At 43.6% G+C, this 12252-nt stretch overlaps 1 protein-coding gene across 2 annotated transcripts in view; it reads right to left on the reverse strand.

Annotated features, from left to right (window-relative positions):
• PLAGL1 (PLAG1 like zinc finger 1) overlaps positions 1-11345 on the reverse strand; it is a 48301-nt gene extending 36956 nt beyond the window's left edge. Inside the window, exons 1-2 of one of the 2 annotated variants that reach the window (XM_040551980.1) lie at positions 11213-11311; positions 4620-4813 (exon numbers count right to left, since the gene is read on the reverse strand). The gene's annotated coding sequence lies outside the window, so the exon portion shown is untranslated. Of the gene's footprint in view, positions 1-4619; positions 4814-11212 lie in introns of both variants that reach the window. The other variant, XM_040551979.1, reaches the window with a different exon arrangement.
• Between the last annotated feature and the right edge of the window lie 907 nt (positions 11346-12252).

A 12252-nucleotide genomic window follows, 5' to 3' on the forward strand; every position in this document is an offset into this window, starting at 1 on the left:
TTTGCCTAACTCCAGTGCACTGCTGACAGAGGAAACACTACGAAATAGTATTTTTAAAAAAGTAACAAAAGGTAGCCCAAATCTTAGGGAATGATACCAAATAGTATCTCACACCACTCTTCCATACTGAGGGCTTCTGTGTTGTTTGGCTTTGCAAAGCACTCAGCTCTTTGACCGTGATCCAGCAAAGCATTTCTGCATTTCCCATGTCTTACCACCACTGGCTTACAGGGAACTATTTGTACATGTGAAGACAAACCTACACTTCTGTGTTTTGCTGGGTCAAGTCCTAGGCACCAATCATCTTTCTGGATGCTTGTTTTGTTCTGAGAATCAGTTAAAAAAGAGCTAAAAAAAAATAATCTTAAAAGTGTGAGTTTTAAAAAGCCTCAAGACCCAGGAACATTCCTAAAATAATTTGCATTCCACAGCAGAGGGCAGAAACATTTCCATTTCAATGAGTCTGTGGAGAGGATTCTGGTCTACTAACTGAAACTCAGGACTGAGCTGGCACAAAACAAACACAAAACCCACTTGTATGAAGTCATGTGAAAAAGCACTTTCCTGTGAGACATTCTTTCTCAACACACTGGCTAAGCTATTCTCATCATTTTAGACTCAAATTCCAATCTTCCCTTTAGGAACAGGCATTCGCTTTTGGCCAGGAAAGCCACTGACAGTTGGGCAGATTGATAGAGAGATTTTCCCTTCCTTGTCTGCATTCTCTTTATGCAGCCTACCACAAAAAGTCAACAAGCCTCCTGGAGCTTAAAAAAGGTTTTACGAAAGTCTTGGCTTTAACACTATCTCCTTTCATAAACTCACTACAAGTAAAACATATTAGAAGCTGCCAGCTTTCCAAAAATGATGGATGAAACCTACAGCAGGCCAACGAGTCAGCGGGCCCACACGATTCCACTTACAGCCATAATCGCACCTGTGACCAGAACGGGGGTAAATGTATTTGGTAAGTACTCGAGCAACAGAAGTAAAATTCAGGAAATCTTTAAAATAGATTTATCATCTGGAAGCCAATATTTTATCTTGCACATCTTGCTTAGATTATGGTAATTTAAAATCTCCCAGCTTCAGATACTCATAAACTTTGCACGTACCTACATCATCCAGATGTGTCCTATACCACTGTATTTCAGTGTAGCATTGCTGCTAAATTATGTAAATACTCATATACAAATTATTTGATCAAATATCACTTTCAGAGTCTTGCTCTTCCTCTTAAACAGCTTTAAATTTCAATCCTGGGAAACTATCATTTAATTCAATTATTATATCTAGTTTACGGAACTGGAGTCATTACATTAAATCATCAGGGCCTAATACTCAAGGAGTGATATCTCTCTTTTATTTTTTCCTCATAAAGAGTACGTTCATTTTAGGGGTTCCATTTTCATAGTATGCTTGCGATGCCTGTAGTGCACAACCCTACACCTTAAAGAAATCCAAATCCTCCAAATATTGCAGATATACTTCACTAATGAAAGCTGCACTGGTTCCCAAAAGTTCTTTATCTGTTTCTTTCATTTTTCATTTGATTCAGGAACCATATGATGGTTCCTAAAATCAGCAAGTTGCGGCTCACAGATTACTGCTAAATAAATGTAGATATGGGCACAAATTCACTACAATGAATCACCATTCCTATCCAGCATAATAACCTATATCAGAGGTACAGGAGAGAGAAAAAGCTGGTCCCCACTGTCAGCTACTGATCTGTTGAACCTCTTGTTTTCCCAGACTGACAGCTTGTAGCACAGAGTTATAATTAGACCTCTTCCTTTCAGAGGTCTGGACTGGAAGCCTTCTTAGTAACTGTATGGTACACAAACCCCCTTGGGTCCTGTGCCACTCCTTGCACGTTACTCAAACAAGAAGCCAAAAAAAAAATATGTGGCATTAAATGCACAGTGTTTGTGCTTGTTAAAAAATTTAGCCTTGTAATTTCATCCTGCAATGTAGTCCTCATCTTTTCTCTGGCAAAACTGAAAGTTAAATGAAAGGAGGCTGGCTCCTGCCTAAGCAAGCTTCTTTTTTTCAGTGCTGGAGAATGCAAGAGGAATTAGGAAATCAGAATAACAAGGCCAACGCTGAAGAGTCCTGTGGAGGCTGGTAAAGGATGAGTTCTCAGCCACTGTCTCCACAGAATGAAGAAAACACTTAAAAATAAGTGACCATTAACTCCCATATCAATACTGAATTAGTTACATGAAATTTGGTGCATCGTGGAAGAATGCTAAGTACAGGAATACATCATTTCTTCAGTTAAAAGTTGCCCTGATGTAGAAAAGCTTGTAATGATAATCTAGAAAAAATCCTGTGATCTCCAGCCTTTCATTGAAAGTTCACCAAGAGGTCATTTGTCCTTATTTCTTCACTTGGTTGCATGACCTCTTCAACTTTGACATCTGAAACATTCATTCAGCATGGTTCAGTGAGTTAATGAAAACCCAAATCCACTCAGACATTTGACATCTGCACCCCAAGTTACCAAAAGGTCATTTTAGCAATTTATAAAATTTATATGAACATATTCTGTGAGGTGTCCATAGGGGATGTAAGGTCTGCAGGTGGAAGAACTTTGGGCTACCTAAGAGCGTCCACTCTCCAATACTTAGATGATTTTGAAGTGTACTATACTTGTTGTACCGGTCTTCAACTCCACTAAAATGCTTATAAAACAAAAACACAAAACAAACAAAACCAAAACAAACAAAAAAACCCTACACCACAGGATTTCTAGTATTTGGTCACTGATGATAAGCAAACCAGATTCTCATGGGGGGAATCTTTATGATGTCAATGCTCTGCAGGCACAAACTGAAGGCAGAGTTCACATTTTTCTCAAAGATAATGCTTCATGTTGTAAACTCCACAGATTCAACTTTTAAAGACCATCCTTGTTGAAATAAAAGATTGAAAAATGACTATTTATTGCAATTGAAGATTCTGAAACCGAAATATGTTATTAGACTTGTAACAGCAACACTAGCACCCAAATAGGTCCACAACATCTTTTGCTAACAGACTGGAATTTAGAAAAAGCCATGGTCAGGTTATAACTTTAAAAATTAAATTGGTTGATTAATAAAACAATCAGTGCAAACCATAGACCATAAAGAAAATTCAGAAACTTATATAGCCCAAAGAATTAATGAATTTCACAAGAAGAAAAAATTATCCTCCTAATATTTTTACAGATTAAAATAAATAAATAAATAAATAAATGCTGCATTGTTTTCAAATATCTTGTGAACTGTTCTACTGATTTGCATACAAAATATTTAAAATGACTTAATTTTTATACTGTTTTAAATTAGTTTAGGGAGTCAATAGTCATTTTTGTAATGTTGTATTTTAAAATTCCTTAAAATTTTAATAAATTTTATTTTAAATGGTAATAAAAGATGTTATGAAAACCTTAGTAAAAGTTTGACAAATTTCTTTTAATAAAAACTAAGACCCCAAACCCCTTCTCAACTAAGTCACTTTGATGACTTCTTACATACTTGCACGCACTCTGTAACTCAGAATTTCATCTTTGTCAGGGGTCCAGAACCTAAAATTTGCTTTTCACAGATGCCTGTGAAAAACAGTCATCCGTATTGGTGCTGAGGCACGTAAAGACTACAGTGTTCTGAGATGTAGGCTTTAATGTTGACAAATCACTGAAGCTCTAAGCTCAACTTCAGGAGAAAAATCAGTTACAGTCTTCTAGTTTCTCATAGAATAAGATAAATCATTTTACTCTGCTATTTATCCTTCTTTTCTTCCTTGTCTATGTTTGACCAGGGCAGCCTCTCTTCGTTTTAGTCAATAAATGCATTGAAACTAGACAACATTTTTCTTAATCAAAAAGCTCCGCATATCTTAGCAGATGCGGTGAAAAATCTGTAGAGCAAGCTCATGAATTAAAAAGGGAGATGATTCTCTCTATCACTCATGCTCAGAATATTTTAGAGAAGAACAGCATGGAAATGCACACAGGTCAAGTAAAGATGATTTCCAAGCGTGAAAATTATTCTTGTCACTGGCAGCTGTTGTGCGAGAAGTAATAAGGCCCAGAAGCCTTGCTGGGCATGAACAGTGATAAGAATATCATTAAGATCCATCTGCAACCTCCAAAATACTGAAAATTCCTCTGCAAGCTTTTGTTCTAAGCAAAAGTTAAAATCCAAAGCAACAAGTTTCCAAAACAGGACATTGTGAATGTCACTATAGCAGTAAAACACTTTTCACCATCATCCCTACTCCTACCCCTGGTGAGCAGAGAATACTTTTTAGAGGTACAGAATTTCAAGATCTACAGATTTTAGAGTAAACCTGTGCTAGCTTTGCCTGCTTATTTACTTGCTTTGTGAGGAAAGCAGCGTTAGGTTTATAAAAACAAATGAGTCATGTACCAGTCAGAATATTTCCAGTAAAGCTTATTTTTGTCTGAACGTGCTCAGATACTGAAACTAAAACGTTTTACAGAAACGTATCGGTTTCACTGACTGTGATGAAGCAGTGCTATTGGCTGTGTTACGTTTTGCTGAAATTCTTAGTTTCACCCTCCTTCATTGGGGGATACAACAGCCCCCACCAAGTGTGGAAATCCTCACCTGGCACTGTTTTTCTTAATGTTGTCAGCACCCACCCTGAGGGCTGTGAGAGAACAGCGATCCCTTTTCAGTGCTTGGCACCATCAGAACGAGGAAGGACCATTTTGGCTGCCAGGTCTACAAGAAGCAAGTGATGCATTCACCCTGGATACATCGTGTACTAGTTGTGAAACTTCTCCTCCACGGAAAGGGTTCTGAAAGAATGAGGAGGAGGAGGAGCGGTTTTATTCTGCTGCATTTGGATTCATTCTGGCCAGCAACCCAAGGCTTTTCTTGGATGAGCACTGAGCATACAAAAAGGTAGTGTTTCAAAAGGCAAATCACCTGCCTCTGTTTCATTGCGAGAGGTATTAAGTCACCTATTTAATTAGTAGCAGTGATCAACGATATACCTAAGAGGAGCTGAAGCAGAAAAGAGTTATGGTGGATCTTAGCTCCTTGACTTAATTGCTTTAAAACATTAGTAGTATTGGAAAGGGTTTAATGCATTCTGCTTACTCAACGATGCAGGTGAGCCATGACTCTCACTAACACGGAAGAAAAAAAATCAAAGGCCAGAAAGCATCCTGGGCTGCATGTGTAGATCTTGTCACTTTCTAGAACATTGAAAAGGCTGCCGGAGACCTCTCCAGACAGAAAGCTGAGCTGGTTCCTAAGACTAACTGAAAACTAAATTCAAGTATAACTTCTTACATTGAAAAAAGCAGATCTGTTTTTTTCTGCTCCTCTAAGAGTTTCTCTTTTGATTCTTCAGTCCAACTTCAGTTATGTTTTTAGTAACTGCTTTCTTTCAGCTAATACTTCCTGGTATTTCATTATCTTTCCTTTGCCTCTTGCCTACTGTCATTTTCCAAACCTTTGTTTGTCATCACTCTTTCCCCTCCTTTCACATCCACCTTGACTCTCTGTCCCCAGACTCAGCACACCACAAACACAGAGATGGCTCTGGAGGTGATTCTACCTGGCACAGAAGGAACAGCCACCTCTACGGGGACCAGGCAAACTTTGAACTAGCTTAGCTACGTTTTTAACATGTACTTCACTGGTCCCTCAAGTGTTTATTATCGTAGGGTAATATAACACTTCGATACTTGATGTCTTTGGGTGTCAATCCATCAAGGCACTGGCAAAACAGAATGGTAATGCTTCACAAATCTCTTGTTTATTGCTCAGCCTTGCAGCACTTTCTTCATTTTAATCTTTAAAAAAAGCTGTATTGGTTCTAATGTTACTTATTTGTGTAGGGTAGGACAGGACAGGACAAGACAAACAAGTGCTGTTGACCACGTATGGCTGCAGTGAAATAACACTCTAGGTAAACTAAACGAAGAAAATAGTCATGACAGTTGATGACCAAGAAAGCACACGGGACTTATGCTGCTGCAGTTGTCTCTGAAAGACATCCATGATACTCTTGCAGAAGTTACCCTTGCTTACACCTCAACAGTCCCTCAGCAGCATTCATAGTAACAGGAACCTGGAAAAAAGAGACTGAGCGGAGGAGCAACGCATACTGCTACTCAATGCACTACATCTGCATGCTACGCCACATTAGATTCCACTACACTAATATTTTCCTAAGTGCAATTCTATGACATGTTCTAAAGAAAAGCAAAGCATGTCTCTGCTGACTTTGTTACCTGTGCTATGGCACAACACTTGGAGGAAATGCTGTCTGTGTATTGTCTATGTCTGCTCTAGGTATCAAGTGGACTACAGGAATATTTCCTTGCCTATGTGCAACATAATAGAAGTGCTCTATGTGCAACACAGGGGTCTGGACCAGCTTAGCCACCAGCTAAGCTACCTTACTCATGTGCACAGGTTTCCCCATCAGGAGCCCCATGCCCCACCTAAGGCAAAAAGAATACCACCAATCCAGACAAGACTGATGTATTGTAAGAGAAGGGCATTCTCCCATCAGATCTCAACATACAGAAGAGACAAATCCCCTGTTCCTCCCCAGGATATACACATAAAACAGGCAACGAAGAAACATCTCGCTAGGGCAGACCCATTCCTGGCTCCCTCAAATTACGGGAGGAGGAGAAAATGACTGGGATGGGGAATTCACCCACGTTACGTGGAGTAGAGTCCCAGCAGTTGGGCTGGGATGAATGTCAGCACTTACTCTCTGACCCCTGTAGGTCAGGCAGCGCTGGGAGGTCATCTTCTCCAGCACTTAATCATTGGAGAGTCAGGACCAGGTGCTTCTCCTAGCAGCAGACCACAGTGATGTGCCTGAGACACTCCTTACACTTTCTTTCATACTCCAATAGCAGCACCAAAGATGAGATGAGTAAGATGAAATGCACACAGATCCTACCCTTCACAGCTACTCATCAAAGCTCTTGACACGGACAAGAACTAGAGTTTTCATTTATATTTGCTTAATATCTTCAAAGATTTATTATCAACTCAAATCTCCAGACCTTTTTCCTATAGTTGAAAGCTGAGGCTCTCCATAGGAAAAAATGATGAAAAACAAAAAATAAGTCAGATGTTGAATTACCAACCCAGCCAGACTGATCTGGGTTGTTTAAAGTAATTTAAGCACTTTTACAGCCCACCACAAGGACTAGAAATGCATGTTTTGTAGTTCTGCATTTTATTCTCATTGCAGTTTTCAACAGGTTTAAGCAAGGTAATACAGTGTCAGCGCGTCCAGGGATGTCCCTTGAAAATCTCATATTCTGAGTGGGAGAAAACACTGGGAGGTAATCAGCGTGATCGAGTTCTCCTTCCAACTCATTACAATTATAAATGAATGCCTCATAAAGCAATCTGTACCGTATCACAATTCCATCTTGGAATTACAAATGGTTAACGTTATTTGGGAAGTATAGATTTTCCTGTCTCAAGTTGTTTGTGAAACGGCTTCTCCTTAAAATAGTGTTCTAGGCGAAGGAAGCAGAAAGATAAAAGCAGATCTTCTCTGTCCTCCAAGACAGAATTAGTTTACCAAGGCATCCTTGATCCTCATTTAGCACTGCAACTCATGCCATTTTACAGAGGGTGTTCAATCTGTATGGCACAGACAGAAAAACCAGGAGAAAAGAACAAATATCAGACACACACAGACAAGGACTAGTGGAAAGACCTGTCTGTTTTACATCTTCATGTTAGAGACATCTGTGACCCTAAACATGCTTTCGAAGTGAATTCCCATATTCAGAAGAACGCATTGAAGAAAGAGAAAAGTCGGCAGCAAAACAGAGCTAAAAGCACGTTATTTGATTATTCTTGGGACGTGTGTGGAGTTACATTTTACGATCAACTTTCAGGATTTTCCCCATGCAGAGTTCAAGGAGACTGACCTTCTGTCTGTCCTAAGCCTTGTTATTTCCTACTTGTTCTCATAAAATAGCAGTATCCTTGGCAGTGTTCTAAAGAGATTTCCTACCTGTTTCCACAAACACACATGGAAAAAGAACAAACAGTTTCTTCTGGGTTTAGTGATGTGGTCAGTTGTATGGTGGCATGTGCTTAAGTAGGTGTGTGACCGCTGTTCCCTTGGCATTTGGAGCAGTCTCATTTGATTCATGCTTATCTTAGAAAGCGGGAACATCTTAAAATAAAAACTCGGTGGAGCCAGTAGGGAACTAGCTGGCAATGCATGCTTTAAATACGCTCTGGTTCTGCGAACATCTTGTGAGCAAGATTACTCTTACTGAAGAGGACTATTTATGTCCATAAAGTTAGGTGTAACGTCAAGTGCTCAAGCAAATGAAATTTATATAAAACACCAGCACAGCCAGCCTCAAGTGCAGTGCATGTATTCACTTATGGGAGGGGTGGAGGTTGATGGGTTTGGTTTTTAATAATCAGCCAAGAAATTAAGTGCTTGAGGGAAAGAGCACAAGGGACAGAGGCCCAGGTCCCAGCCCCTGCAACACACTGCAGAATAAGCGTGTTGTGATGGTCTGGGGGGAATTATCTTGTGCTGCTTCCTTGCCACCCCATCCTGGCCAAGGGGCAGGCAGGGAAATAAGAAACGTGTGTGCTCACAGATCCTCACAACAAGGAGATCCTCACCGCAGAGCAGATTATTGAATTGAGAGAAAACAGAAATTACTGTCTTTAGTTAGGGAGCATTAATCTGTGACCTGCTGGCTTATGTTACTGCAAAATGAATGCTGAACAAGTGTCTATGTTAAAAACCAGAAAGCCTACCTAGAAGCAATGAACTCAAAGCAATTTAACTCCATATTTTAAAAGCAGAGCAATTTTAATTTATCTTGAAGAAGCCAATCTAAGGCTTCAACCTGGTTAAACTTGGAGGTGTAAGTACATTACTCAGTAGCCCCTTCCGCCTTTAAGAAATAATTATCTTGTGCTTATGTGCTTTCCTGAACAGAACTCTCCAAACCTCCCACTGCTGTTCTCACTATGATGCGTAGGGCCACAGAAACCGGTAGTTCTTCTGATCTTGTTTCTTGTTTTTATTCCCATTCAACCCATAATCTACTTCTTACGTAAATAATCAGTATTTACCATAAATTCTGAATGACCAGGTCCTGTTCAAATGTCAGAGATGCACCCTGACACCGAGAAAAAAATGAGAATACTGTGGCAGCCGGCCTATTACGCAGTTATACTACTCCAGGATCTATACCAGCTCCCATTAGGTTTGCAAATGAGATTTTGACTGCTTTGACTTACAATGCAGGACAAGTAAGTGCACACTAATGGTGGAAAATATACGAAATGCATAGCTGCACCACGGCAGCAAATGCACGCAATATCAAATAATAATCACACAATTTGTCACTGATCCTGTCACTGTATCCATACTTCTGTCCAGAGAGGAATTGCTCATGTTCCACACAGAGCCACCTGCCTGGCACAGCCCCATTTTGTGTTTTACAGTGCTACAGCTGGGCACGCACGGAGGTGGAGCGGTGCTTGGTACGCAGCTTCTCCAAAGCCCTAGCGGGGACGGGAAGGGCCAGTGAATGGGAATTCCCAAGGACAGCACTTGTATTTCTCTCCAGTGAAGGGTCAGGGCACAACGAAGGTGCTGCACACGTGGGTCAGTACAACGCGGTGGGCATTGCAAGAAAACGAGATACTGGTGTCTTGCAGGAGAAGTATGCCATGCCCAATGTAAGGGAGGAGAAGAGGTGTGTCACCTCTCCTAGTGCTGCAGTCAACCTGCCCCCAGGACAGCGGCCAGCCCCCCAGAGAGATCACCTGAAGGCCAGGGCAGGTGGTGAGGGAAGAGGAAGCAAGACCTCTTCTTTGAAACCCTACTGGCCTCTGATTCAAAAGCTTTAGGAGTATCCTGATACCGCTTTGCTCTACCCATGTCGAAACAGTACCACTTCTCCCAAGGGCTCCAGGACAAAGAAATTAAGAGAAGTTGCCAAATCCTTGCAGCACCACTTGACACTTTGCGTCGCTGCACGTGATTAGGCATCTGAGACTCGAAACACATTTTCTGCCAACCATTGGTAGAACCGAGATTCAGGTCCCACAGGCTGATGGTAGTTTTGTGACTGCAGCGAGGAGAGACTTGAGTGGTCTACAGATTTGGAGCTTCTTCCTTCCTCATTCTGCCAGAGCTGGATTTGCTAATCTTTTGGCAATAACACCATGCACATCCTCTCCTGGCACTTTTCAGAAAGAGGACGTAGGTGGTATTTATATTTATTATTGAAGACACTTGTCATCAAGATGATACATATAGACATGTATATATATACATACATACACATGCATATCATGTACCCAAAGCATAACTTGGATTTTGTCCCTTATAAATTTAAAGATATCAGCTGCAGGTGGAAGACCATATTTAAGCTCGCGTTTTATAGACAGATACTACTTTGTACTCTCATCAAATAATTTAAGTATCTGCTACAGAGGCGGTTAGCCTTTTGTAAGGAGGCCCATGCATGTTATGCTCAAGTCAAACACGGAAAGCAGCCGCTGGGGAAGAGTTTGGCTGTCCTGCACTCACCTGTCCACAAACCCAAACTGTCATTTGGTTGTGAGACGCAGACTTTTCACAGAACAACGAGAACAAAACAAAACTGAAAGTTAAACATTAACAAACTTAGACCCTTCAAAAAACCAAACAACCCGTCCAGTGTGGCAAATCCCTCCTCCCCCCTGCGGGAAGCAACCACGTCTCCCCCGGGGGCCGGCGGCAGCTAGGCACTGCCCGCTGGAGATGGATGGGGACCGAAGCGAGCCGGCAGCAGCTCGGTGGGCACGGACTGAGCCCGCGGCTGCTCCTGGCACGGAAACGAGCCCCCGAACAGCTTCGTGCTGCCGGGGTGCTATCGGGCAGCCTGTGCCGAGGCTACGCAGGGTGCCGGGGGCGACGCCGAGAGGTGCCCCCACCCCGAGCCCCCCGATGCACCCGGCGTGGGGCAGAGGCAGCCGAGGGGGCGAAGAGTTAAAAAAAATAAATAAAAAGTAAAAAAACACAAAACCACCCAACCCGACGGCGGACTCCTGTGGCGTAATGGCCTCCCCGCGGCCGTGCAGGTGCCCGGGGCCGGTGCTCGCCCCCCGTCCCTCCGCCCCGCCGCCCCTCCCAGCGGTCCCGGCCCGGCCCGGCCCGGCCCGGCGCGGCCGCCCCTCACCTCATGGCCCGGCTCGGCGGGCGCCGCCCGCTGCCCCAGCGCCGGGCCGGGGAGCGCAGCGGCGGCTCCGGTGCAGGCTCCGGGGCTCGTCCGGCCCCCGAGAGACGCCTGGCGGCGGGGCGGCGGCGGCGGGGCCGGGGGGCGGGGGGGGCGGAGGGGGCCGGGCGGGACGCGGCGCCTGCCCCCTTCTCCTCCTCCCCGCCTCTCCCCACCTCGCCCGCCGCGGGCTCGGGGGCTTTGCTGGGCAGCTGCGCAGGCCGGAAAGTTTTAGTGTTTTCTTAAAGTGAAGTAGAAATATCGCAGCTTTACGGCCGCGGAAATTGTCGGGGCTTCTGAGGAGGCACGGAAATGTCCTGGCTTTCATCGGGTAGAGCCTGGTCCTGTAAAGGAGGGAGCCTTACGGCATTAAAATGTCCTGCACGCGTCCTGTTCTGCACCCTTGTCTCGGATCTCCGCACCTCGGCGACCTGAGCAGGGTGCTGAGGGGCCAGGGGGTATGCGTGTGCACGCCTGCCGGCAGCACTTCCCCTCAAGCTACCTGTGCCTGTTGCCTCTTGGCCTGTCACTGTGCATCCTTGTGGAGAGAGCGCTCCCCGCTTCTGCTCCATAGCCTCGAGTTCAGGCCTGGAAAACCACGAGTAGATCCACCTGAGCCTCCTCTTCTCCAGGCTGAGCACATTCAACTTCTTCAGCCTCACTTCGTATGGCATGTACTCTAAAATCATACGTAAATACGTAAGGCCTGGGCAAAGCGAGATGCCCAAATGCTCTTGGAGGAGCTGAGGAGGAGGAGTGAAGCAATGTGAGGCAGTTTGCAACTACATCACTGCTGCAGTAAAGCTATATTACAGCCAGAGCGCAGAAACGTACTCTGGGCCATATCTATCTCCTATCTTGTGCCAGGATAGCTAGTCCAGCAGTGAGAAACTGCACTGGAATACAGTATCTCACTGCAATAGGTACTGTCACAGAGGTGTAAAGGTGGCTCCTGCAGGGCAGGACAGGAATCACAGCTCTGTGAACACCGCACAGCCAGTGCT

The sequence above is a fragment of the Cygnus olor genome, chromosome 3, assembly GCF_009769625.2.
Source record: "Cygnus olor isolate bCygOlo1 chromosome 3, bCygOlo1.pri.v2, whole genome shotgun sequence".
In the NCBI taxonomy this organism is placed as follows: domain Eukaryota; kingdom Metazoa; phylum Chordata; class Aves; order Anseriformes; family Anatidae; genus Cygnus; species Cygnus olor.